The sequence below is a fragment of the Oryctolagus cuniculus genome, chromosome 3 (genome assembly GCF_964237555.1).
Source record: "Oryctolagus cuniculus chromosome 3, mOryCun1.1, whole genome shotgun sequence".
Lineage (NCBI taxonomy): Eukaryota > Metazoa > Chordata > Mammalia > Lagomorpha > Leporidae > Oryctolagus > Oryctolagus cuniculus.
Window position 1 is genome coordinate 8,079,907 of NC_091434.1, and position 11,855 is coordinate 8,091,761.

Genomic DNA, 11,855 nt, shown 5'->3' on the forward strand with positions numbered 1-11,855 from the left:
CTTTGTTGCTGGATGCATGAAACAACATCTGCTCTACCTCAAGCATGCTGGGGAGAATTGGTGATAGAGTAAAATAATAAGCTACCTTTAAAGTCTAAATACATAACCAGATATTTGAGTTGCAACAGACCCAGGAATTTGGCTACTAATATGCTGTAGTTTGGAATCTTATTTTTAAAAAATATAGTTTGACTCATGTCCAAAGTTTCATTCAAAACAATATGTGGGAGGTGGGGACAGGGACGGGATGGGTATTTACCCTAGTGGTGTTAAAATGAAAATACTGGAGCCTGCATTGTGGGACAGTGGGTTAAGCTGCCACCTGTGATGCCAGCATTCCAAATCAGAGTGCTGGTTGCTCTGCTTCTAATCCAACTTCCTGCTAATGCACCTGAAAAGGCAGCAGAAGGTGGTCTGAGTGCTTGGAACCCTGCCATCCAAATAGGAACCCCAGATGGAGTTCCAGGCTCCTGGCTTTAGCCTGGCCCAGCCCTAGAACTGCAGCTTTTTGGGTAGTGGATCAGTAGACAAAGGATCCCTCTCCCTCTCTCTCTCTGCCTTACAAATAAATTAAACCTTTTTATAAAAAGATTGAGACATCCAGATACCACATCAGAGTAATTTGTTTTGATTCTTGGCTCAAGTTCCTGATTTTAGTTTCTTGCTACCAGGGGGATGGCAGTGGTAGCTGAAGTAACTGGGTCCCTGCCACCTACATGGGAGACCTGAATTGAGTTCTCAGCTCCCACCTTTGGCCCTGGCCAGCAGACATTTTGGGGAGTGAACCATCAGATGACACATCTCTCTTTTCTCAAATAAAGAATTTTTAAATTTTATTTGAAAGCTAGACAACCCCCTCCACACACACACACCGCATCCCCAAACATATGCACAGATCTTCCACTCACTTGTTCACTCCCATATGCCCAAAACAGCCAGGGCTGGGTCAGGTTGAAGAAAAGCCAGGAGCCAAGACCTCAATCTAGGTCTCCCACAAAAAGCAGGGACCCAAATACTTGAGACATCACCTACTGCCTAGCAGGGTACACATTAGCAGAAAGTTGGAGTGAGAAACCAAAGCCCGGACCGAACGTAGGCGCTCCAGTGTAGGATGCAGGTCTAACAAATGGTGTCTTAACTGCTACACCATAAACAAAAAATTAAAAACAAAACAATATGGTAATATTATGATAATATGTAGAATTCTGACCTTCTGATTTTCTCATCAAATTTTTAGGGAGCTAATATTACAGAGGCTACTTACTAACTTGCCTCTCGACTGCAGAAAGGGTGAGATATTCTGTAGCAAACTGACTCCCAGGAAAGTGCTATCCTTCACAGGAAACAGCTTATCCTCAAATCGATCTTAAAATTTCATTTATTTTATGACCGACATTGCTCAAACATTATTACACAAACAATAAATAAAAGATATCATATATACTATTCTCCAAGTAACCACAACATTCACATGCTTTTCTTCAGTAGAAAAATCTTCTGAGAGGGATAGGACTCGTACGTAGGTTTTGTTTCCCAAAGGGTATTAACGATTTCTTCTTCTTTTTTTTTTTTTTCTGACAGGCAGAGTGGATAGTGAGAGAGACAGAGAGAAAGGTCTTCCTTTTGCCGTTGGTTCACCCTCCAATGGCCACTGCGGCCAGCACACTGTGCTGATCCGATGGCAGGAGCCAGGTACTTATCCTGGTCTCCCATGGGGTGCAGGGCTCAAGCACTTGGGCCATCCTCCACTGTACTCCTGGGCCGCAGCAGAGAGCTGGCCTGGAAGAGGGGCAACCGGGACAGAATCCGGCGCCCCAACCGGGACTAGAACCCGGTGTGCCGGCGCTGCAAGGCGGAGGATTAGCCTAGTGAGCTGCGGCGCCGGCCTAACAATTTCATGAAGCCCAGAAACAATTTTGCCTGGAAAGATAAAATACAGGGAGCCTAACGCAGAGCTTGACCCAGGTGATCAGAGTAGAGACTGAAACACATTGTGAGAGCTATAAACGCAAGCATAAAAAGATGTCAGTTTCTAAGCCTAATAACAGTTTCACCTTCTGATATATTTTTCAGAAAAACAAGAGTTAAGATAAGGAATGACAAATAGTTCAGTACATTAGCTTAGACATTAAATCTCTTCAAGAGCACAGTAAGACCATAATATTCTTAGATGTTTACTTCAATGTTCCAGCAGGCAGCTCTAAAAGGACAAAGGAATCTTTCAAAGCAGTGGCTGGAATGCAAACATTCACTGAAAGCCAAATCTGTACACATTAATCTTTTTACACACATGCACACATATACACGATGCATGTATATACAAAATTAAAAGTCAATAAAAAAGATAAAATTATACCACCATTTTCTCAACATGTAAAGATTAATGACTGTCAACACGATTATTAATGACTGCTAACACCATGAAAAGAGGTACAATTAGACTTTAGCTGTACTGCCAGCCCTGTTCCTCAAAAACAACACCTGAACCTAAATGTGATCTAGCTTTAGGATCCAACTATCAATTTATAGGAAATAGGTTCAAACAATACACTGAACTACACAGAGATACAATCAGCAAAATGCACAGTATGGGAAATTAAACAGACTTCTTCACCAAATGAACTGCAAGATGGGAAAATGGAAGAAAAACACAAGGTCAGAGAATCTGCAGATTAAAAAGAAAACACACTAAATCTTCACTATCAGTTCATCAAGCTTTTTTTCCCATTATTTTAGATAACTCTGACATTCCCTAAAATTTTTTTTAATATTTATTTATTTATTTGAGAGGCAGTTACAGATAGAGAGAGGGAAAGACAGAGAGAAAGGCCTTCCATCCACTGATTCACTCCTCAAATGGCTACAAGGGTCAGAGATGGGCTGATCCAAAGCCAGGAGATAGGAGCTTCTCTGGGTCTCCTATGTGGATGCAGGGGCCCAAGCACTTGGGCCATCCTCTACTGTCTTTCCAGGCCGTTGGCAGACAGCTGGATCAGAAGAGCAGCAGCTGGGACACAAACTGGCATTCACATGGGATGTCATCACCTAGGTGGAGCCTTAACTTACCATGTCACAGCGCTGGCCCCAATTTCCTAAATTTTAACCCTTCTATATAAACACTGGCCTCTTAGATAACATCAGAAAATAATTTCTCTAAAATGTTTAGATATTTTAGATCAGCATTTATAATAAAAGTTAAATGATTAATCCTTGATTAAGAAGAACGGTTCATTTCCTGTTAACAAGTCTCCATGAACATATTTAGAAAAATAAAAATCTAGAAATGGTCAAGACACTGAAAAAATAGATTTTACGGGGCCAGGGAAGGTAAATAGAAAGGAAATCAATATTTGGGAAATAATTTTATAAGCAAATAATGTGTTACTTATGACCTAGCTTTCTCACATATACTTTGACATGCTGAATTTAAAAGTATATTTACTCAGATAATTATAAACCTGCTAGCTACATGTGTGAGAATTCCAGCAACTTTTCTTGTTTTCCTTTAGCTTTTGGATGTGTATAAAGTTCATAATAGTATTAAGAAAAAAAATTCATTACGGGTAAGGAAAGGAGAGGAGATACTTGTTCGAATTTTGTGTGTATCATAATGCAGGACATAAAAAATTTCATTTTCAAGAAAATAACTGAGAAAGAAAATAACTTACCATCCCAAATATACATCTGTTCCACACAGCTCCATATCCTAAATTATTGCTATTTATAAGTTTTTACTTTATTAGAATTTCCTATGTACTACAAATAAAGTACTAGCACATGGCAAAAAATTATAAAAAACCAAAACCACGTAGATCATGCCATAAACAAATTTACAAATTTAGTACTACCATATCAGTTTCTTGGACTCTGGAAAACTAAAAATTTAACATCCTTTTGAGCAAGCTTTTGGTACATTTCCAAGAAGATTAATTCCTTTCCAGTGTTGCTGAAATGAGGGAGAAATCTCAAGGAGGTCAGAAAAAAGTAGATTCGTAGGCTTCATATAAAAAAGTTTGGCATTTGGCGGAGCGATTAAGTCACTGTGTGGGAAGCCTGCTACCAGCTGCAAACGATGTCAGAGTGCCTGGTTCATGTCCTGGCTCCTCAGCTTCTAATCCAGCTCCCAGATAATACGTGCATTCCGGGAGGAAGCAGGTGACAGTTCAAGTACTTTTGGGTCCCAGCCACTGGGAGACCTGGATGAAGTTCCAGGATACTGGCTTCAACCTGGCCCAGGCATGGCTATTAGAGGCATCTGGGGAATGAACCAATGGATGGAAGATCTTCTTTCAAATAAAAATAATTTTTTTTAATTGTTAGCTAACCATAACAAAAAGCAAAGCTCTTAAAAAATCAGAGATCACATTCGGAACTCACACAAATCTAAACTAATCAAAAAGTTGGGGGCGAGCATTAGCCTAGCAGTTCAGACACCTACACTCCACAGTGGAGTACCTGGAATTGATACCCAGCTCCAGTTCAGCACTCCGGCTTCCTGCTAATGCAGAATCTGGGGACACTGGCGATGGCTTCAGTAGTTGTGCTCCTGCCATCTACAGGGGAGTTTCCAGCTCCCAGCTGTGGCCCCAGCCCAATACTGGCTGTTGAGGGTATTTGGGAATGAACCAATGAATGGGAGCTCTCCAATAACAGAAAAAAAGGGGCTGGTGCTGGTTCAAGTCCTGGCTGCTCCACTTTTTATCCAGCTCCCTGCTAATGTGCCTGGGAAAGCAGCAGATGGCCCTAGTGCTTGGGCCTCTGTACCCACATGGCTGATCGGGAAGAAGCTCCTGGCTTTTGGCTTCAGCCTGTCCCAGCCCTGGTTGTAGTGGCTATACAGGGAGTGAACGAGCAGATGAAGATCTCTCCCTCTCTTCTCAGCCCTGGCCTGAAGTGCCGGCATCCCATATGGGTGTGGTTTCTAGTCCCAGCTGCTCCTCTTCTGATTCAGCTCTCTGCTATGGCCTGGGAAAGCAGTCCCTGGGCCCCTTCAACCACGTTGGGGACCCAGAGGAAGCTCCTGGCTCCTGGCTTCAGATCGGCACAGCTCGGCCATTGCGGCCATCTGGGGAGTGAACAAGTGGATGCAAGACCTCTCTCTGTCTCTACTTCTCACTGTAACTCCGTCTCAAATAAAGTTGCCTAGATCAATGTTTACACAACTCCGGAATCTAATAAAAATTACATCAGGAGTCAGTGTCATGGCACACTGATGCCACCCGTGATGCTGGCATCTCATACTGGAGCACTGGTTCATGTCCTAGCTGCTCTGCTTCTGATCCAGCTCCCTGCTAACACACCTAGGAAAGGCAGCAGATGACAGCCCACATGCTTGGTCCCTGCCATCCATGTCAGAGACCTGGATGGAGTTCCTGGCTCCTGGCTTTGGCCTGGCCCAGCCCTGGCTGTTGTGGCCACTTGGCTAGTTAATCAGTGTATGGATGAGCTCTCTTACTCTCTCTGTTACTATTTCAAACAAATAAGTAAGTAAATCTTAAAAACAAAAAGAACAAGTGAGGAAAAGTTTAATGGGCTGGCGCCGTGGCTCAATAGGCTAATCCTCCACCTTGCGGCGCCGGCACACCGGGTTCTAGTCCCGGTCGGGGCGACGGATTCTGTCCCGGTTGCCCCTCTTCCAGGCCAGCTCTCTGCTATGGCCAGGGAGTGCAGTGGAGGATGGCCCAGGTGCTTGGGCCCTGCACCCCATGGGAGACCAGGAAAAGCACCTGGATCCTGGCTCCTGCCATCGGATCAGCGCGGTGCGCCGGCTGCAGCGGCGGCCATTGGAGGGTGAACCAACGGCAAAGGAAGACCTTTCTCTCTCTGTCTCTCTCTCTCACTGTCCACTCTGCCTATCAAAAAAAAAAAAAAAAAAAAAAAAAAAAAAGTTTAATGAAAAAGCTTCTGGCCGGCACCGTGGCTCACTAGGCTAATCTTCTGCCTGTGGCACTGGCACCCAGGGTTCTAGTCCCGGTCGGGGCACTGGATTCTGTCCCAAGTGATTGGGCCCTGCACCTGCATGGGAGACCAGGAGGAAGCACCTGGCTCCTGGCTTCGGATTGGCGCTGCGTGCCAGCTGTAGTGGCCATTTGGGGGAGTGAACCAAAGGAAGGAAGACCTTTCTCTCTGTCTCTGTCTCTCACTAACTCTGCCTGTTAAAAAAAAAAAAAAAAAAAAAAAAAAAAAGGCTTCTGTATTATGCTAAGAGAGTACTGCAGCATTTAAGTGGTCTACCTATGATTGATCACCCTCTCCCCAGACTGGCAGCAGCTTCCTGGTATACACTGCTAATGCCAGAGGAAGCAACACTGACAGAATTGTGGCTGTTTCAACTTCCAGTACAATGGCTTCCCTTTGTTTCCCTGACTCAGTGTTTGTTTGTTTTTTAAAGATTTATTTATTTATTTGAAAGGCAGAGTTACAGAGAGGGAGAAGCACTTTCCAAATGGCTCAATAGCCAGGGCTGGGTCAGGCTGAAGACAGGAGCCTGGAACTCCATCCAGGTCACCCATGTGGGAACAGGGGCCTAAGGACTTGGGCTATCCTCTACTGGACTGGAAGTAGAGCAGCAGGAACTCCAACTGCTGCCCATTTGGGATGCTGACTTCACAGGTGGCAGCTTAACCCACTGTGCCACAGTGCCAGCCCTGTAATAAGGACTTTTAAAAGCTGCTATGTATACCACAATCAGGAATAACATATACATGGCCAGGGTTGGACACCTACTCAGAAAAGGCCTGAGAAACCCTAAACTTTTACCTGAGGCTCTGCACAAGCAGGAGGTGAAGGCTAAGGCAGAGTGGTAAAATACCTGGCTCAGTTTAAACTTTCACCTGAGGCTTTGCACAAGCAGGAGGTGAAGGCTAAGGCAGAGTGGTAAAATACCTGGCTCAGTTTAAAGGAACGTGCTAGCACAGAACCAATCTGCAGAGACTGGGAAAGTATTTTTTCTTTTCTTTCTTCTTGTTTCTTTTCTTGGCACAGTGTGTTTAAGGAAACTGTCAAAACACTAGCTAATCACTTTGCTAACAAAACACAGACTGCAGTGGCCATATTTGACAAAGGATACAGACTTCATAAAAATACTTTCAAAAAGTTACTGAACAAACAACAATGCAAAACAAGCAGCAAGAATAAATTCCAGGAAGAAGGAAGAATCTGGTATTCTGAGTTGTCACATCAAAATATTCAAACTGTTCAGTTTCCACCAAAAGTTATAAGGCATGTAAAGAGGAAGGTACAGGCCATTCAAGGGGGAAAAAGAATGAAATCATTCCTGAGGAAGCCCAGGAATTGGACTTAAATTAACTATCTTAAAAACACTCAAAGAGCTAAAAGAAAGGGGCTGCCCCATGGTGCAACAGGTTGAGCTGTCACCTGTGACACTGCCAGCATCCAATACTGGTGTGCTGGTGTGAGTCCTGGCTACTCCCCTTCTAAACCATCTTTGTGCTGATGTGCTGGGGAAGGCAGCAGATGATGGTCGGGGTGCTTGGGACCCTGCCACCCAAGAGGGAGACCCAGGAGGAGGGCTTAGCCCTGGCTGTTGTGGCCATTTAGGGAGTAAATCAGGGGATGGAAGATCAATCTCTTTCACTCTGCCTTTTAAATAAATGAATGAATCTATAAAAAGAGACAAAGAACGAGTTTGGGTATCTCTCAAGCCAAGAGAGGATCAAGTTTTATTTATTTATTTGAAAAGCAGAATTACATAGAGAGAGAAAGGAACAAAGAGATTTCCCTTCTGCTGGTTTACTCCCCAAATAGCCACATGGTTGGGGTGGGACTGGGTAGAACCCAGAAGCCAGAAACTCCATTTGGGTCTCCCACATGGGTGGCAGGGAGGGGTCTAAGTACTTGGGCCATCTTCCGCTGCCTTCCAAGGCACATTAGCAGGGAGCCAGGTCAGAAATAGGACTTGAATTGGCATATGGTATGGAATGCTGGTGATATTTGTAGCAGCAGCTTAACCCACTGCACATGCCGGCCCCAAAGATCAAGTTTTAAGAAGAAATGTTTAGTAACAGTGGCAAATACTGGGTAAAAATCACAACTAGTGTTAATTAATGTTTTCCCAAGAGTTGTTTTAGAAACCAGGTTGTGAATTAAAAAACAAAACTGGGTATTAGAGTTGGATGGTATGAAGAGGCTATGTGGATGGTAAGAAGAGAAAAAATATAGGCTATCCTTTAAAAAAGAAAAAAGAACAATAAAATATCTTATCTAGCATGATTGCAAAGGATATAATAAAGACTTGGGATTAAGAACCCAAGTGGGGGCTGGTGCTGTGGCGCAGTGTGTTAAAGCCCTTGCCTACAGAACCGGCATCCCATATGGGAACCAGGTCTAGTCCTGGCTGCTCCACTTCTGATCCAGCTCTCTGCTATGGCCTGAAGATGGCTCAAGTCCTTGAGTCTCTGCACCCGAATGGGAGACTTGGAAGAAGCTCCTGGCTCCTGACTTTGGATAAGCTCAGCTCTGGCCATTGCTGTCAATTTGGGAGTGAACCAGTGGATTGAAGACCTCTCTCTCTGGCTCTACCTCTACCTGTAACTCTGTCTTTCAAATAATAAATAAATCTTAAAAAAAAAAAAAACAAAAACAAAAAAAAAAACCCAAGTGGAAATCAGTTGTAGATGAAGAATGGTGGAAGCAGTGGTAAAACTGCCACCTTCAGTGCCGGCATCCCATATGGGCGCTGGTTCGAGTCCTGGCTCCTCCAACTCTGATGCAGCTCCCTGCTAACATACCTGGGAAAGCAGCAAAAATGGCCCAAATCTTTGGGCCCCTGCATGCATGCGGGAGAATCGGAAGAAGCTCCAGGCTCCTGGCTCCAGATCAGCCTAGCTCCAGCCATTTGGGGGAGTGAACAAGCAGATGGAAGACCTCTCTCTCTCTCTCTGTGCATCTGTCTCTCTGTAACTCTGCCTTTCACATAAATAAATAAATCTTTTTTGTTAAAAGAAATAAAAGAAGAATGATAACAATATCCCAAAGGAAGATAGTATGGATGGAAAGAAAGATATTTGGAGAGGTGAAGAAAGGCGATGGAGCTTCTGCCAGATCTAAGTCTTTCACTAAAATAGTAAGTCAGATGGGGCTGACACTGTGGCACAGTGGATAAAGCTGCCACCTGGGATACCGGCATCCCACATGGGTGCCAGTTCCAGTCCTGGCTGCTCTACTTCCAATCCAGCTCCCTGCTAATACGCCTGGGAATGCAGCAGCAGATGGTCCACACGCTTGGGCCCCTGCACCCATGTGGGAGACTTGGAAGAGGCTCCTGGCTTCAGACCAGCTCAGCTGCATCCATCTGGGGAGTGAAACAGCAGATGGAAGATTCTCTTTCTAACTCTGCCTTGCAAACAAATTAAATCTTTAAAAATAAATAAAATCAGTTATCTGGGACAGTGAGTAAAGGCGTCTCAGGGAATAGATTAAGTCTGGAATTGCTAGTCCTACTGTTATAGCTTTTCCACTGATCTTGCCAAAAACAATGAACAAGACATGGATGAATAAAAAGAAAGCTGAGCAATATTTGAGCTGTGTGTGAGTTCTGCTGAGGTGAGCTAGTCTTAGTTCAATTAACAGTCTGCTTGTCTGCATCCTCCATAAAATTATTAATTACGTGAGGGAAGAAAGTACTTATCTGGTTCACCACTGTATTTTGATGAGTGTAAGGCATTCAGCAAATAGCTCATATTTGAATGAATGTGGAACGGACATAATCCTCATTAACGTTAAGAATTTGTTAATGGTCATTATTTGACAGATATGACTGAGAGGTAAAAAATGTCGTTGGCTGATATTTAGGCTGTTTTGCTAAACCTACAAAGACATTAGATTGCTCTTTTAGGTTAGAATCTGTTTTAGGATAGAATCTGTTCAATAAGCTACAAAGGTCATTGGGAGTTAAAGTCTTACCTTAGGAAAAATGCACCAATTAGATTTTTGTTTATGGTCAGACTAGAGACTGAGTCTGATTGTTAAGTTACTTTACTAAGAATTAAGTGATCTTATGTTTTTGGGAAGTGAGGGATTCTACACGAATTAAGTTTCCAGACACTTGAACCTCATTCCACCACTAATAATCATTTTAAATATATTTTTAATTTTGGATGGAAATCTTTTTTTAAAATTTGGCATATTTCCTGGCATCTAAAACATAGCTGAAAGAATATGGTTTAGCCTTTTAAAAAATATATGGAAGTCACTACTATGCTTCCATTATGGAATCACAAAACAACAAAACACTGAGGAGGGCTGAATTAGGAGAGCTACAAACCTCTACTATGAGTAGACTACATATCTATACTTTTTTTTCTTCCAACTGACCCTGTTTTCTATGGTTAAAGTGTCCACCTTTTAATTTGTTGCTCTGATTTGTAGTAAGCAGAGTAATGTGGCTTATTTCACACAAGTGTTTCCATTGTATATAATCCTGCTATTTTCAATCTGACATTGCTTGTTTTGGAGATCCGACCTACATACATAAGCACAGATGCCAAACGGTGATTCAGAACAAAGCATAAATATTACTAGTTACAAGATATTTTATATATAACACATGTACATAATTTGTTTCCATCTAGAATTCTTAGCAAGTACTTTCTCTAACATACTCTATTTTTCAGTTTGAAAAAGCAGCAAGGCCGGCGCCGCGGCTCAGTAGGCTAATCCTCTGCTTTGCGGCGCCGGCACACTGGGTTCTAGTCCCAGTCAGGGCACCAGATTCTGTCCCGGTTGCCCCTCTTCCAGGCCAGCTCTCTGCTGTGGCCCGGGAGTGCTGTGGAGGATGGCCCAAGTGCTTGGGCCCTGCACCCCATGGGAGACCAGGAGAAGTACCTGGCTCCTGCCTTCGGATAGGCGCAGGCAAAGGAAGACCTTTCTCTCTGTCTCTCTCTCTCACTGTTCACTCTGCCTGTCAAAAAATAAATAAATAAATAAATAAATAAATAAATAAAAGTTAAAAAAAAAAGGCAGCAAAATACTAAAATCTGAAGGTCAGGAGAGCTGAAAGAAGTATTTCCCAAAAACATTCAACACAAGCTGGCTAAGGAATATAAACTTGAAACCAAAAATGGGCATGGGTGACATCACTCTGACTTACAAGCAATTAAAAATTTAAAAAATCTGAGTGTTCTATGATGATCTTTTAAAAAAGAAATCTTAAGAATGCTAAAGCTCTAATACTGCCCTAGACTTACTGTTGAAAAGAAACTTAAATAGTACAAATGTTAAGATTTATGCACCAATTTTCTGAAGGTAGAAATGTATTTCACTGCATATTATATACTTTTCCCGATGTAAAAATCTGCGAAAAAAAGCTGCCAACGAATCAGTTCCCACACTAAGGAGCCATCTGTTTAAAGACGGGCAGTGAAGCAGCTTCTGCTAAGACCCACGCACACATGCAGATCTCAGCCCTTTCTGTGCTCTGCTATACAAGGCTGCGACCAGACCAAACTCACTGGGTTCCACAGCAAAGGCATAAACCTGGGTAAGACTCTTTTTTCACTGCTAGACATTAGAACTGTGGAAACCGCTATAGGTTAATAGGGCAGAATCTTCACAAAATGAAAGCTTTAGAAATTCTAGATTATATCTTATTTTTTCTCAGATGGGAAAAACAGCCCAGGCTTAATCTCAAACAAAATTATCTTGAACTAAGAAGACAGAGTTTATTACAGTTCCCCCAAATATCAAAGAGAGCTCTTAAGACCAACTTGAATAAGGGTCATGAACTGGCTCAAAACACTTAATCAGTGGTTTTATGAATTACAGTGAATGCTGCTACTCTCTAAAAATGAATGTATCAGAGGAAATAACCTCTTTGGCATGCTTACAACTACACA

The 11,855-nt window shown here is 42.8% G+C and overlaps 1 protein-coding gene and 1 long non-coding RNA gene across 3 annotated transcripts in view; one reads left to right on the top strand and one right to left on the bottom strand.

Moving 5' to 3' along the window:
• Nucleotides 1-11,855, bottom strand: part of PSMD1 (proteasome 26S subunit, non-ATPase 1) — a 100,720-nt gene that overhangs the window by 37,295 nt on the left and 51,570 nt on the right. The gene's annotated exons all lie outside the window — the stretch shown is intronic.
• LOC138848916 (uncharacterized) lies at nt 11,362-11,849 on the top strand. The gene is made up of 2 exons (XR_011387063.1): nt 11,362-11,500; nt 11,785-11,849. It is a non-coding gene; the product is annotated as an uncharacterized lncRNA (long non-coding RNA).